The sequence below is a fragment of the Rhinoraja longicauda genome, chromosome 3 (assembly GCF_053455715.1).
Source record: "Rhinoraja longicauda isolate Sanriku21f chromosome 3, sRhiLon1.1, whole genome shotgun sequence".
In the NCBI taxonomy this organism is placed as follows: domain Eukaryota; kingdom Metazoa; phylum Chordata; class Chondrichthyes; order Rajiformes; family Arhynchobatidae; genus Rhinoraja; species Rhinoraja longicauda.
Genome location: NC_135955.1, coordinates 56,671,922 through 56,686,009, shown reverse-complemented (window position 1 = coordinate 56,686,009; position 14,088 = coordinate 56,671,922). Strand labels below are relative to the sequence as shown.

The following is a 14,088-nucleotide window of genomic DNA, read 5'->3' as shown; positions in this document are numbered from 1 at the left end:
GAATGGTAAGATCTGAAGGAGCATTGAGGAACAGAAAGACCTTGGTGTACAAGTCCAAAGATCCTTGAAAATGGCATTACAGTTAGATAATAATGGTAAAAAATATGGGATACTAACATTAGTTTGGGCATTTTGTACAAGAGCAGAATCTGTACAGAGTGTGTACGTTATCCCTGTGACCGTGTGGGGTTTATCCGGGTGCTCCGGTTTCCTCCCACACTCCAAAGATTGTACAGGTTTGTAGGTTAATCGGCTTCTGTAAAATGTAAATTATCCCTTGTGCATAGGACAGTGCTAGTGTAATGGCCGATAGTTGGTCGGCGTGGACTCAGTGGGCCAAAAGGCCTGTTTCCATGCTGCATCTCAAAAGTCTAAAGTCTAAAGTCATAGAGATTATGCTCCAATGTAATAAAATGTTGGTCAAACTTCAAATAGAGTACTGTATGCAGTTCTGGTCACCACACTATAGGAAAGATGTGATACTGTTGGAGATCCCAGGATGTTGGGCAAAAAGCTAGAGGAACTTTGCGGGTCAGGCACCAACTGTGGAGGGAATGGGTAGATGATGTTTTGGGTCGGGCACCTTTTTTTGATTGATTGGAGTAAGAGGGAAAAAGTTGGAAAAGAGAGGTGTAGGTGGGACTTAGCATGTGACAGATGGACACAGGCGAGGGTGTTTGATTGGCAGATGGGTGGAGCAGTTAACAAATGGTGGAGGTGAAAAAAGGGTGTTGAATAACGAGAGAAGAGGAGTGAAATGTAAAGCCAGAGGTATGGATATGGTGGAAGGGGACAGGGGGAGGAGAAAGAGGGGGATAAAACAGAAAAGGTAACTCAGTGTGAGGAGATGAATGTATGACAGAAGGAAGAGGTGCGTATGAGGTGCATCCGGAAACGCTGAATCCGTGGATTCGAGATGGATTCTTAGAACAGCTTGTACTGGAGCCTACCAGGGAGAAGGCAATTCTGGATTTAGTGTTGTGTAATGATCCTGATCTGATAAGGGGACTAGAGGTAAAAGAGCCATTAGGAGGCAGTGATCACAACATGATAAGTTTTACTCTGCAAATGGAAAGGTAGAAGGGAAAATCGGAAGTGACGGTATTACAGTATAGCAAAGGGGATTACAGAGGCATGAGGCAGGAGCTGGCCAAAATTGACTGGAAGGAGGCCCTAGCAGGGAAGACGGTAGAACAGCAATGGCAGGTATTCCTGGGAATAATGCAGAGGTTGCAGGATCAATTTATTCCAAAGAGGTGGAAAGACTCTAAGGGGAGTAAGAGACACCTGTGGCTGACAAGGGAAGTCAGGGACAGCATAAAAATTAAGGAGAGGAAGTATAACATAGCAAAGAAGAGTGAGAAGACAGAGGATTGGGACTCTTTTAAAGAGCAACAAAAGTTAACTAAAAAGGCAATACGGGGAGAAAAGATTAGGTACGAGGGTAAACTAGCCAATAATATAAAGGAGGATAGCAAAAGTTTTTTTAGGTACGTGAAGAGGAAAAAAATAGTCAAGGCAAATGTGGGTCCCTTGAAGACAGAAGCAGGGGAATTTATTATGGGGAACAAAGAAATGGCAGACGAGTTAAACCGTTACTTTGGATCTGTCTTCACTGAGGAAGATACACACAATCTCCCAAATGTTCTAGGGGCCGGAGAACCTAGGGTGATGGAGGAACTGAAGGAAATCCACATTAGGCAGGAAATGGTTTTGGGTAGACTGATGGGACTGAAGGCTGATAAATCCCCAGGGCCTGATGGTCTGCATCCCAGGGTACTTAAGGAGGTGGCTCTAGAAATAGTGGAAGCATTGGAGATCATTTTTCAATGTTCTATAGATTCAGGATCAGTTCCTGTGGATTGGAGGATAGCAAATGTTATCCCACTTTTTAAGAAAGGAGGGAGAGAGAAAACGGGTAATTATAGACCAGTTAGTCTGACATCAGTGGTGGGGAAGATGCTGGAGTCAATTATAAAAGACGAAATTGCTGAGCATTTGGATAGCAGTAACGGGATCATTCCGAGTCAGCATGGATTTACGAAGGGGAAATCATGCTTGACAAATCTACTGGAATTTTTTGAGGATGTAACTAGGAAAATTGACAGGGGAGAGTCAGTGGATGTGGTGTACCTCGACTTTCAGAAAGCCTTCGACAAGGTCCCACATAGGAGATTAGTGGGCAAAATTAGGGCACATGGTATTGGGGGTAGGGTACTGACATGGATAGAAAATTGGTTGACAGACAGAAAGCAAAGAGTGGGGATAAATGGGTCCCTTTCGGAATGGCAGGCAGTGACCAGTGGGGTACCGCAAGGTTCGGTGCTGGGACCCCAGCTATTTACGATATACATTAATGACTTAGACGAAGGGATTAAAAGTACCATTAGCAAATTTGCAGATGATACTAAGCTGGGGGGTAGTGTGAATTGTGAGGAAGATGCAATAAGGCTGCAGGGTGACTTGGACAGGTTGTGTGAGTGGGCGGATACATGGCAGATGCAGTTTAATGTAGATAAGTGTGAGGTTATTCACTTTGGAAGTAAGAATAGAAAGGCAGATTATTATCTGAATGGTGTCAAGTTAGGAGGAGGGGGAGTTCAACGAGATCTGGGTGTCCTAGTGCATCAGTCAATGAAAGGAAGCATGCAGGTACAGCAGGCAGTGAAGAAAGCCAATGGAATGTTGGCCTTCGGAACAAGAGGAGTTGAGTATAGGAGCAAAGAGGTCCTTCTACAGTTGTACCGGGCCCTGGTGAGACCGCACCTGGAGTACTGTGTGCAGTTTTGGTCTCCAAATTTGAGGAAGGATATTCTTGCTATGGAGGGCGTGCAGCGTAGGTTCACTAGGTTAATTCCCGGAATGGCGGGACTGTCGTATGTTGAAAGGCTGGAGCGATTGGGCTTGTATACACTGGAATTTAGAAGGATGAGGGGGGATCTTATTGAAACATATAAGATAATTAGGGGATTGGACACATTAGAGGCAGGAAACATGTTCCCAATGTTGGGGGAGTCCAGAACAAGGGGCCACAGGTTAAGAATAAGGGGTAGGCCATTTAGAACGGAGATGAGGAAGAACTTTTTCAGTCAGAGAGTGGTGAAGGTGTGGAATTCTCTGCCTCAGAAGGCAGTGGAGGCCAGTTCGTTGGATGCTTTCAAGAGAGAGCTGGATAGAGCTCTTAAGGATAGCGGAGTGAGGGGGTATGGGGAGAAGGCAGGAACGGGGTACTGATTGAGAGTGATCAGCCATGATCGCATTGAATGGCGGTGCTGGCTCGAAGGGCTGAATGGCCTACTCCTGCACCTATTGTCTATTGTCTATTGTCTATAGGTCCTAGGATGGTGGGAGAAATGTGTGTGCACCAGGATGGGGTGCTGGTAAACAAATAAACATTTCCAATTTGAACAAAAACACTTTTGCTACTTTTAGACCTCCCCAATGTGTCCAAGGAAATCCAACTGCAGGTAATAACAATTGTAAAGACCCAAATGATTTTAGATACTCTTCAGTCATTGAGCATCTTAAATGAAATGACGACAAAATTTCTAGATCTTAATCAAACTGCAGGTGTTTAAAAAAAAGACTATCTATTGTTTGAAATCTTTTTAATTCTATCTTTTGCCCAACTATAAATCCTCATTCAGCAGAAAATGAAGAATGAACTTTCTTGATATGATCTTTCTTATCCTTTGATTATTTTCCTTTTGTTCTCTTTTTCATGTCCAAAATCCATTAGCTAGATCTCTCCAGAGATTAAACCGTCGATTTGAATAATTTAAGAGTTCCATTTTAAACTGTTGCTGCTCACTACCTTATGTCAGATTACATTGTCACTAACAACAATTGACACAGACTACTCTTTCCTTGTTCCTCCTTCCATCCTCCCCTCATGATTCCCCTCCCCTCCCCTCCAAAGACGTACAGGTATGTAGGTTAATTGACTGGGTAAAATGTAAAAATTGTCCCTAGTGGGTGTAGGATGGTGTTAATGTGTGGGGATCGCTGGGCGGCGCGGACTTGGTGGGCCGAAAAGGCCTGTGTATATATGATACGATATGATATGATATTATAGTTAGTCATAATGCAGTGGATCAAGTTAAATCGACCTCCAACAAATGATGGACAGTGTTATAGCATTGTACTAACTTGAAAAGAAGCAGAGTCTGCGAACTGCAGCTCTCTATTAATTATATCACAAATAAACCAAAAAATTAGAGAATTGGTTGGCAGACAGGAAGCAAACAGTAGGAATAAACAGGCCCTTTTCAGAATGGCAAGTGGAGTGCTGCAAGGCTCGATGCTGGGGCCGCAACTATTTACAATATATATTAATGATTTGGATGATGGAATTAAAAGTAACACTAGCAAATTTGCAGATGACACAAAGCTGGGTAGCAGTGTGAACTGCGAAAAGGGTGTTAGGAGGTTGCAGGGTGACTTGGACAGGTTGAGTGAATGGGCAGATGCATGGCAGATGCAGTATAATGTAGATAATTGTGAGATTATCCACTTTGGCGGCAAAAACAAGGAGGAAGATTATTATCTCAATGGTGTCAGATTAGGTAAAAGGGAAGTGCAACGAGACCTGGATGTCGTTGTACACCAGTCACCGAAAGTAAACATGCAGGTACAGCAGGCAGTGAAGAAAGCTAATGGCATGTTGGCCTTCATAACTAGAGGATTCGAGTATAGGATTAAAGACGTCCTTCTGTAGTTGTATAGAGCCCTGGTGAGACCATATTTGGAGTATTGTGTGCAGTTTTGGTCTTAATTTGAGGAAGGACCTCCTTGCTATTGAGGCAGTGCAGCCTAGGTTAACGAGGTTAATCCCTGGGATGGCGGGGCTGTCATATGAGGAAAGTTTGGAAAAACTGGGCTTGTATTCATTGGCATTTAGAAGGATGAGAGGGGATCTTATAGGAATGTATAAAATTATAAAAGGACTGGACAAGCTAGATGCAGGAAAAATGGTCCCAATGTTGGGGGAGTCCAGAACCAGGGGCCACAGTCTAAGAATAAATGGGAGGCCATTTAAAAATGAGGTGAGAAAAAAACGTTTTCTCTGAGAGAGTTGTGAATTTGTGGAATTCTCTGCCACAGAAGGCAGTGGAGGCCAATTCACTGGATGAATTTAAAAGAGAATTTGATAGAGCTCTAGGGGTTAGCAGAATCAAGGGATATGGGGAGAAAGCAGGCACTGATTGTGGATGATCAGCCATGATCACAATGAAAGACGGTGCGGGCTCAAAGGGCCAAATGGTCTTCTCCTGCACCTATTTTCTATGTTTCTATGTCCTGACACATATGATCTAGATCTCCCAGGCCTGATCAGATATATCCGAGGACACTGTGGGAAGCTAGAGAGGAAATTGCAGATACCCTGGCTGAGGTCATCATAAAACACAGGTGAGGTGCCAGAAGACCAGAGGGTGGCAAATGTATTGCCTCTATTTAAGAAGGGCTGTAAGGAAAAGCCTGCAAACTACAGGCCAATGAGTGTTACACCTGTGTTCGGAAAATTACGAGAGAGTATTCTAAGGGACAAGATATCCATGCATTTTGATGGACAAGGGCTGATTAGGGATAGTCAGCATGGTTTTGTATGTGGGAGTTCATGTCTCACAGATCTGATACCGTTTTTGAAGGATGTGACCAAAAGGTTTATGATGGCAGAGCTGTAGACGTACACACACACATCTATATATATATATGACACTGAAGTAGGTGGTATTGTAGATAGTGAAGATGGTTGTAAAAATTGCAGCAGGATCTTGATCAATTAGACGGGTGGTCTGAAGAATGGTTGATGGAATTTAATACAGAGAAATGCAAGGGAATTTGCATTTTGGGAAGTCTAACATGGGCAGGACCAACACAGTGATTGGTAGGACTCTGGGGAGTGTTGTAGAGTAGAAGGATCTAGGAGTGCAGGTACATAATTCCTTGAAAGTGGCATCACATATAGATAGGGTAGTCAAAAAGGCTTTCGGCATGTTGGCCTTCATCAGTCAGAGCATTGAGTATAGTAGTGCGCAGGTCACGTTACAGTTGTATAAGACATTGGTGAGGCCACATTTAGAGTATTATGTTCAGTTTTGGTCACCATGTTATAGGAAAGATGTGGTCAAGCTGGAAAGGGTGCAGTGAAGATTTAAGGAGGTTGTTGTCAGGACACAAGGGTCTGAACTATAGGGAGAGGTTGAGCAGGCTAGGACTTTATTCCTTGGAGCAAAGGAGAATGAGGGTGATCTTATAAAGGTGTACAAGAACATGAGAGGAACAGATCAAGTAAATGTACATCGCCTTTTGCCCAGAGCTGGGGAATTGAGAACCAGAGATTGTAGGTTTAAGGTGAGGGGGAAAAGATTTAATAGGAACCTGAGGGGTAAGCTTTTTACACAAAGTATGGTGGGTACATGGAACAAGCTGCCAGAAGAGGTAGATGAGGCAGCGACTATCATAACACACAAGAGACATTTGGACAGGTGCTTGGATAGGATAGGTTTAGAGGATTATGGGCCAACCGCGAACAGGTGGGTCTAATGAAGATAGGGTATATTGGTCGGCGTGGGCAAGTTGGGCCGAAAGGTCTGTTTCCACACTGTATGACTCTAAGATAAAAATGTTAACAATAGCAGCTTCACAAAAGAGTACAATTTAGAGAAAAATAGTAAGAATGAAATTCATGATAGAAACCAGGCAGAAAAGATAAAGCACTGGTCCAACAAAACAAAATTATATTACTCACAGTGTAAAGCAATGCAGAAAGCAGAGAATTAAATAAAGATCAAGGTCAAAATTTGCAAAATAAAAAATTATGCAAAGAGCTCAAAATGTAAGCAATATTGAAAAGGCTGCTTATAATTACAGAGATTACCAGCATTGCACAAGTCTGAGAACTAAGGAGTTCAGATACTTTTTCTCACTTTTAACAGATTGTAGCTTATCACAATAAGTGTAATTCGGAAATGATAATGAAATCAATTTGTCAAATGCGAACATTTATTTCAGTCGGCAGATGGAACAGCTAACTGCACTTAACAGGATTAACTTCATGAATTAAATATGAAAATGTTCATACTTTTAAAATAATGATATGGTATATAAAGTCACATTATCACAAGATAATAAATCAAGAAGAGTGTTTTTGCTGCTAGTCCAGCACTGCATTGATGCACAAGAGATCCAGCTCTAAGACAAACATATTAACAATAAAATAGCACATTAGGGAATACATATTATTGAACAAAGTACATTAAATAATAATACTTGGACCCTTTTAGCAGGATTTGTGTATCCCAATCTTGAAAAATTGTTTTGCCAGGGAAAGGCAAAGTGCAGACCTCCCAAGGAAAAGAGGATTTTTAATCTTTTAAATTCAGTCTCTCTGCGATGATCCTCTCAAGCAAAATTCCGAGCCATATAAGATTCTACCGGGACAACCAAAATGTAGTCAAAGACGTTAAGAAGAGCTACAAAGAATTTCCAAGTTGAGCATTGGAGCTTACAGACTTGGCAACCGAAAGCATAGCTATAATGTTGAACTGATTTCATATGAGGATGATCAAATGGCTAGAAATTGAGCTAATAGATGTCTCAGAAGGTTGTGTGGCTGGTGGAGATTCGAGTAAGGGCGGGACAAGTGCAATGAAGGAAGACAATTTAAAATATCAAGACATTGGTTAAGTAGGAACTAACCAAGATCAGCAAATATACAAGGGTGACGGATGTAGTAAAGTTCTGAGTTCAAGTTTCTGAAGAGTGGAATGAGAGCAGTCAGCCAGGAGTGCAATGGATAATCAAAGAGAGAATCCACTGATTTGGAAGAGGTTTTCAGCAGCAGATGAGGTGAGACAAAAACATTTCTCTGTTGCACAGCATTTACCCTTTTTAGATGAAAATTCTGTAGAAATTCTCTAATTAATGTTGATAAAGTGATTTTTGTCTTGTATTATGCCACAAATTCTCTCAAGATGCATCAGAGGCTACTATCACAGTGATCCAAAGTTCCACTTACCTCTCCCCAACTAAGCGCACTGCTCTGTCACCCTCTCAAATTCACCCTAAGTTTAAGCTCCACTGGTCATATCCTGCCTGCATAAGAGCCAAAGTGGCTTTGGTATTTGTCTATTCAGTGCAGGTCACTGTGGAAATACTGGGATCAGCCACTGTTGTGGAGATTGAAGGTGGAAATTAAGAGCAGGAGCAACCTTTTAGATGGGGGGAGAGGGGAGGGGGAGGGGAGGAGAAGGTGATGCACCAATGCAGGAGAGGTTTGGGCCCAACGGGTCCACTTGGTCTAGTAGTAAATATAAATTTAGTCAACATAATCTCTCCTCATGCACCAATCCTGCCATTCCAGGAATCAATCTGGTGAATCTTTGCTGCGCTCCTTCTATGATAAATATATCTTTTCTTATAATAGAACATCAAAACTGCATGCTACTCCAATTCCTTGTATAAATAAATCAAGACATCCCTGCTCCTGTACTCAAATTCACTTGCTATGAAGGCCAACATACCACGTGCATTCTTAACTCCTTGCTGTTTATTTGGTTTTGGTGATCGGTGTCCATCAAGTTACCCAATCTACTATAATTTAAATAATATGCTGCCTTTTGCTTTACCTATCGATATGAATACCTTCATACTTATCCATATTTCACTGCATCTGGCAAGCTTTTGTCTCTCAATCTATTTAAGGTACCTTAAAGCCTCTTTGCACCTTCCTCACAATTCACAATCCCATTGGGTTTAGTGTCATTAGCAAATTTTGAAATATTATATTTTGTTCCCTCATCCAAATCTTTGATATTAATTATGAATAGCTGAGGCCCAAGGACTGATCATTGAGGTACCCAACTGGTTATCACCTCCGACAAAAAAACACATATTCCCACATTCTGTTTCCTATCTGTCAACCAATTTTCAATCAATGGCAATACATTTCCTCAAATACTGTGCACTTTTTGGTGTGTATTGGAGACTTTTCAAAATCCAAGTACACCACATCCATTGCTTTCCCTTATCTATTTTATGTTACATTTTCAAAAAACTCCAGTAGATTTATCGAAACACAATCTCCCCTTCAGAAATCCACATTGACTTTGTCTAATCCTGATGATATTTTCCAAGTGACCTGTTATCCTGTCCTTTAAAATTGCAATTTTCCCACTTGTGTTAAACTAAACAGCCTACAGGTTTCTGTTTTCACCCTCCCTGATTTTAAAAAAAAGTGACATTGTCTACTCTTAAATCCATTGGAACTATTCTATAATCTATAGAATTCTGGAAGAAAGCAATTATCATGCCCTGGGGATTTATCAGCTTTCAAGGCCAGTAATTTATGTTATTTTACTCACGTTAATTTCCTTCACTAGATTCTACTTACCTAATTTTTCTGGAAAATTACTTGCATACTTTTCCGAAGACAGATCCAAAGTATTTGTTTATTCTCTCAACATTTCCCCTGTTCCCTAACATGATTGTCCCATTTCTGACTGTAGAGTACCTGATCTAACTTCACCAATCTTGACTTTTTAAAATTTTTGTAGAAGCCTCTTGCAGTCCATTTATGCTCTATTTGTTAAGTTTTGTTTTCATACTCTATTTTTGCTCTCTTTCTCAAAGTCTTTGTCCTTCTTTGCTGAAATCGAATCTCTTCCCAATGTTCATATTTGCTACTGTTTATAATATTACAATGTGTCTCCTCTTTGGATCGAAAACTATCCTCAATTTCTTTTGTGAGCCATGGTTAAGTGACATTTTCTTTTTGCATTAATGTTCACTACGTAGTTCCTACTCGTGTACCCCAAATGTTAGTCATTATCTATCTAACATCATGTTTTTAAATTATGCTCTCCAACCTATCACAGCCAACTCACTGCTCACACCTTCATAGTTTCCTTGAATTAGGATCCTGGTTTTGGAATTAACTATTTCACTTCCATCTAAAATGATTTTTATGATCTTGTGGTCATCCTTCCCTAATAAACCCCACATGACATGATTGTTAACTAGCCCTGTGCCACTGGCCAGCTTGGATGCTCTTTAATAATCTGATGCATTGGGCAAGAATTATTTCTTCGTCCTTTCATTTGTTTGAACAATACTAGGTTGAAATAGTAACTGCTATGAAGCAGGTAGCGCAGCGGTAGAGTTGCTGCTTTACAGCGAATGCAGCGCCGGAGACTCAGGTTCGATCCTGACTACGGGTGCTGCACTGTAAGAAGTTTGTACGTTCTCCCCGTGACCTGCGTGGGTTTTCTCCGAGATCTTCGGTTTCCTCCCACACTCCAAAGACGTACAGGTATGTAGGTTAATTGGCTGGGTAAATGTAAAAATTGTCCCTAGTGGGGTGTAGGATAGTGTTAATGTACGGGGATCGCTGGGCGGCACGGACTTGGAGGGCCGAAAAGGCCTGTTTCCGGCTGTATATATATGATATATGATATGATATGATTAATGGAGTTAAATAAAAATTTAAACAGTGCATCAACTAATGCATTGGAAGGAACATCTCAACTGTCTTAGCTCTATCCTATTCACAGTGTCACAATATAGTACAAAACTACAAGCCATCAATTTAATGTAACAAAATCTTGGCAAATTACAAATTCTAAATACTGATTACATCGCACAAAACCAACCTCAATTTCTAAAGGTCTGTTTGTAACACTTAACAAATGTCTTTTTATTGATTCAAAAACGCTATAGAAGGCAGGAGCATTCAGAACACAAATCACCCGATGTCAAATCTAACAAAGGAGCTTCACTCAATGTTGCTCAGTCCCCAATTCAAAACACAACTGAAATAATTAATCGTGTTGAAAGCAGTACCAATTTGTGGCAGGAACTCTTATTGTAACATAAAAAGTCATTAAATGTTTCATTCACCAGTCTGAAGAAGGGTCTCGACCCGAAACGTCACCCATTCCTTCTCTCCCGAGATGCTGCCTGACCCCGCTGAGTTACTCCAGCATTTTGTGTCTACCTTCGATTTAAACCAGCATCTACAGTTTTTTTCCTACACTCAATGTTTAAATCAGCTAATATAATCTTTATTTAAGAGGTATTATATGTTTCAGCTTAAAGTGATTCCTTTCATGCATTTTTATGAAGTGCAGCACATGTCTTCCAAATGATTAATTCAGGTCTTTGGTTTACCAATGTACTTTTTCGATTATAATTTCGCAATAATGATATACAAAGTAATCGCAAAGAATAATTTTCAAATACTTCTGGTGAAATGTTTAATATCCGAGACCCAACCATTCCTTTAGCATCTACTGAACTGAATCAGAGGATACACTTTGCCCAATGAAATGCCTGTTGCTGCACCTGCTCTGAAAACAGTCAAATTAGGGAAACAATACCATACGGTGGCTGCAAATTGGTGTATTCTTCTTCAGAAGGACCCGCTCCACTTTTCCAATGACATAACACATTTTTAAAATGTGTCTCCACAGACTAATAAAACAGGCGGTCGTCTGTGCTAAGGCACTAAATCTGGCTTCTGGAGATCTGGAGTGTGAGGGGAAAAAAACATTGCTCGGGGTTGGTTCCTCCATCTACTGATCAAAACCACCTGTTAAATGAATGGACGACCCACTTCAATCAAAATTATAGAGATGAGAAACAAGGCTTGAATTAACTTCTTCAGACTCATTCGAAGCAAGCATTTGCTGGGATGCCAAATTATCCAGAAAGACAAGTCATATCGTTCTGCAAATTGACACAAATGACCTTCAAGAGTCCAAGCCAGCAAAACTGCTTGGATCCTTAAATAGTAGGAAATACATCATTCTGAGGTAGCAATCAATTTCCTCATATGGTTAAAATGTAGATTCATTGGCTTCTGTAAATTGTCCCTAGTGTGTAGGATAGAACTAGTGTATGGGTGATCGCTGCTTGGCGTGGATTCGGTGGGACTATAAGCCTGTTTCCACATTGTATCACGAAACTAAACTAAACTAAAACTAAGTCAGAGAAACATCACCATTCGCTAGAGATCTCAGACCTGCAAAACCAATGAAACGTAACAGATTTTGCTTCATTGATAATGCATTCCATGGTGGCCTTTCCCCCACAGACTTCATAGACAGAGCTATACAGTATGGAAACAAGACCTTGGGCCCGTCTTGTTCATGGGGAGCAAGTTGGCATTCAGATTAGTCCAATTTGCCCGCATTTAGCCCATATCCCCCTAAACCCTTCCTAACCATGTATCTTCCCAAAAGCCTTTTGAAAGTCATAAATGTATCCGCTTCTATAGCTTCCATTGGCAGCTCACTAGAGATACAGACTACTTTCATTGCCACCATTCATTCCAAAGAGAATCGACTTCAAGGGCAGGGTTACTACAATGCCCTTGACCTCACCAATCAGGTCAGCTTTGAGGAAATGTGCCCCAGGGAACCACAAAATGCATAATCAGTAGCCAGAGGGTGAAAATTGCAGGCACAAGCCTCTCCTAAAAAATTACTGGCCTTTATGTCCATTAAAGAGAACATACAGGATTTAGGTTTTATTTCTCACCAGAAAGGCTGTAATAACAAATGTCTGAAGTAGCAGTCGTCTGGCTCAAAGGCAACAATTCTGAAATCCACACTATAATCTATAAATCACGATAAAGAATCCAACGGGACCAAGATGCATATAATAAAGCCAAACAAATGTTCATTAGAATGACAGTGACACTGCTATAAATTATTTGAATTCATTATCGATGAGTGATCAGGGCGTTTCTCACAGTCATTTAAACACTTGGATTCAGGACAGCACATCCAGCTATCCAAAAATACGGCCTTGTGGCCTCAAGAAATCCAACCAAAGAACCAATGGGAAGAATAGGAGTTGCAGACATTGGACTGTCAGAAATAATAGCAAACTGATGTGACTACACTAGTTTAACCCAAGGGTAACTTTTACTATTTAGTAATCAGCCCATTGGCTCTGCTTGCTCTTGCTGTAAGAATTCTGCAAATATTTTAAGGATATCTTGAATAGAAGTGGCATTTTATGCTGAAAGCTTGCAACACAAGGTCAAACAGAGAAATGCATGCTGCCTCATGAATACTTGCATATTGCTCAAAAGGTGCTGTTCCTTTGAGATTAAACTACGCAGCAGCCATCCACTGATATTGTCTCATTATGTTACATTATGAACTGCTCTATATGGATCCACACTGTTAAGCTATATATTTAGACAGGAATTTCTATGATATTTCACCCCATGAACTTTGTCATCAATTAATTGATAACTCAGAAAGGTAAGAGTTTATTAAAAGATATTAGCTTAATTTCTAACCTGCAAAACGTTTACGAAGACTTGGGGGGGAGAAAAGCAGTGGAAATTATTGTCAGGCAGAACATATATTAAGATATCAAAGGCTCTGAAGATAATTCCTAGTTAGTTGAGCTTATAGGACTTGGTATTACAATCCCTACTGTAATCGGCACCTTCTTAATCTCTTGAGTGGGGGTAGGGGTAAAGACTTCATTGGGGTCATCAGGTGGGCACCCTCCTTCCTTGGTGTTTCGTTGATAGGCCCACGACACCTCCAGAGGGTTCAACAGCGATACCTGGCATCCCAGGTGCTCTCCCCCCCCCCCCCCCGTTTTTACCCCTCTTGCTGGTCATTTTGCAGCCCAGTTGGAGTCTTTCCTCTTCAGCCACAGCCAGTTGCTGCTTCGCTTGGCAGCCTCTGACAGCGACCTGACGGCTTGCCGGAAGGCCTGTCCTCGGACTCCCATTCCCTTCAGGAGTCTGGTTGTTGACATGGCTACAAACCCTCTACAACCAACCTCTACAGGGAGCACCTGGGCACGTCAGCCGCGTTGTTTTGCCTCGGCTGCTAAGTCTGAATACTTCAGGCATTTTCGTTCATGCGCTTCACCAACTGCAGCCTCCCAAGGCACAGTTAACTCCACGATGTACAGGGACTTCTGTGAGGTTGACCACAAGATCAGGTCCAGCGTGAGATTAGTTGTGATGATCTCTAGTGGAAATATGAGCTTCTGATCTAGATCAGCCTGCATTTTCCAGTCCCGGGCAGTGTCCAGGAGGGTCGGTTCCTTTCTTGC

At 41.3% G+C, this 14,088-nt stretch overlaps 1 protein-coding gene across 2 annotated transcripts in view; it reads right to left on the bottom strand.

Moving 5' to 3' along the window:
• The window catches only part of frmd3 (FERM domain containing 3), a 150,482-nt gene that overhangs the window by 126,384 nt on the left and 10,010 nt on the right, over positions 1–14,088 (bottom strand). The gene's annotated exons all lie outside the window — the stretch shown is intronic.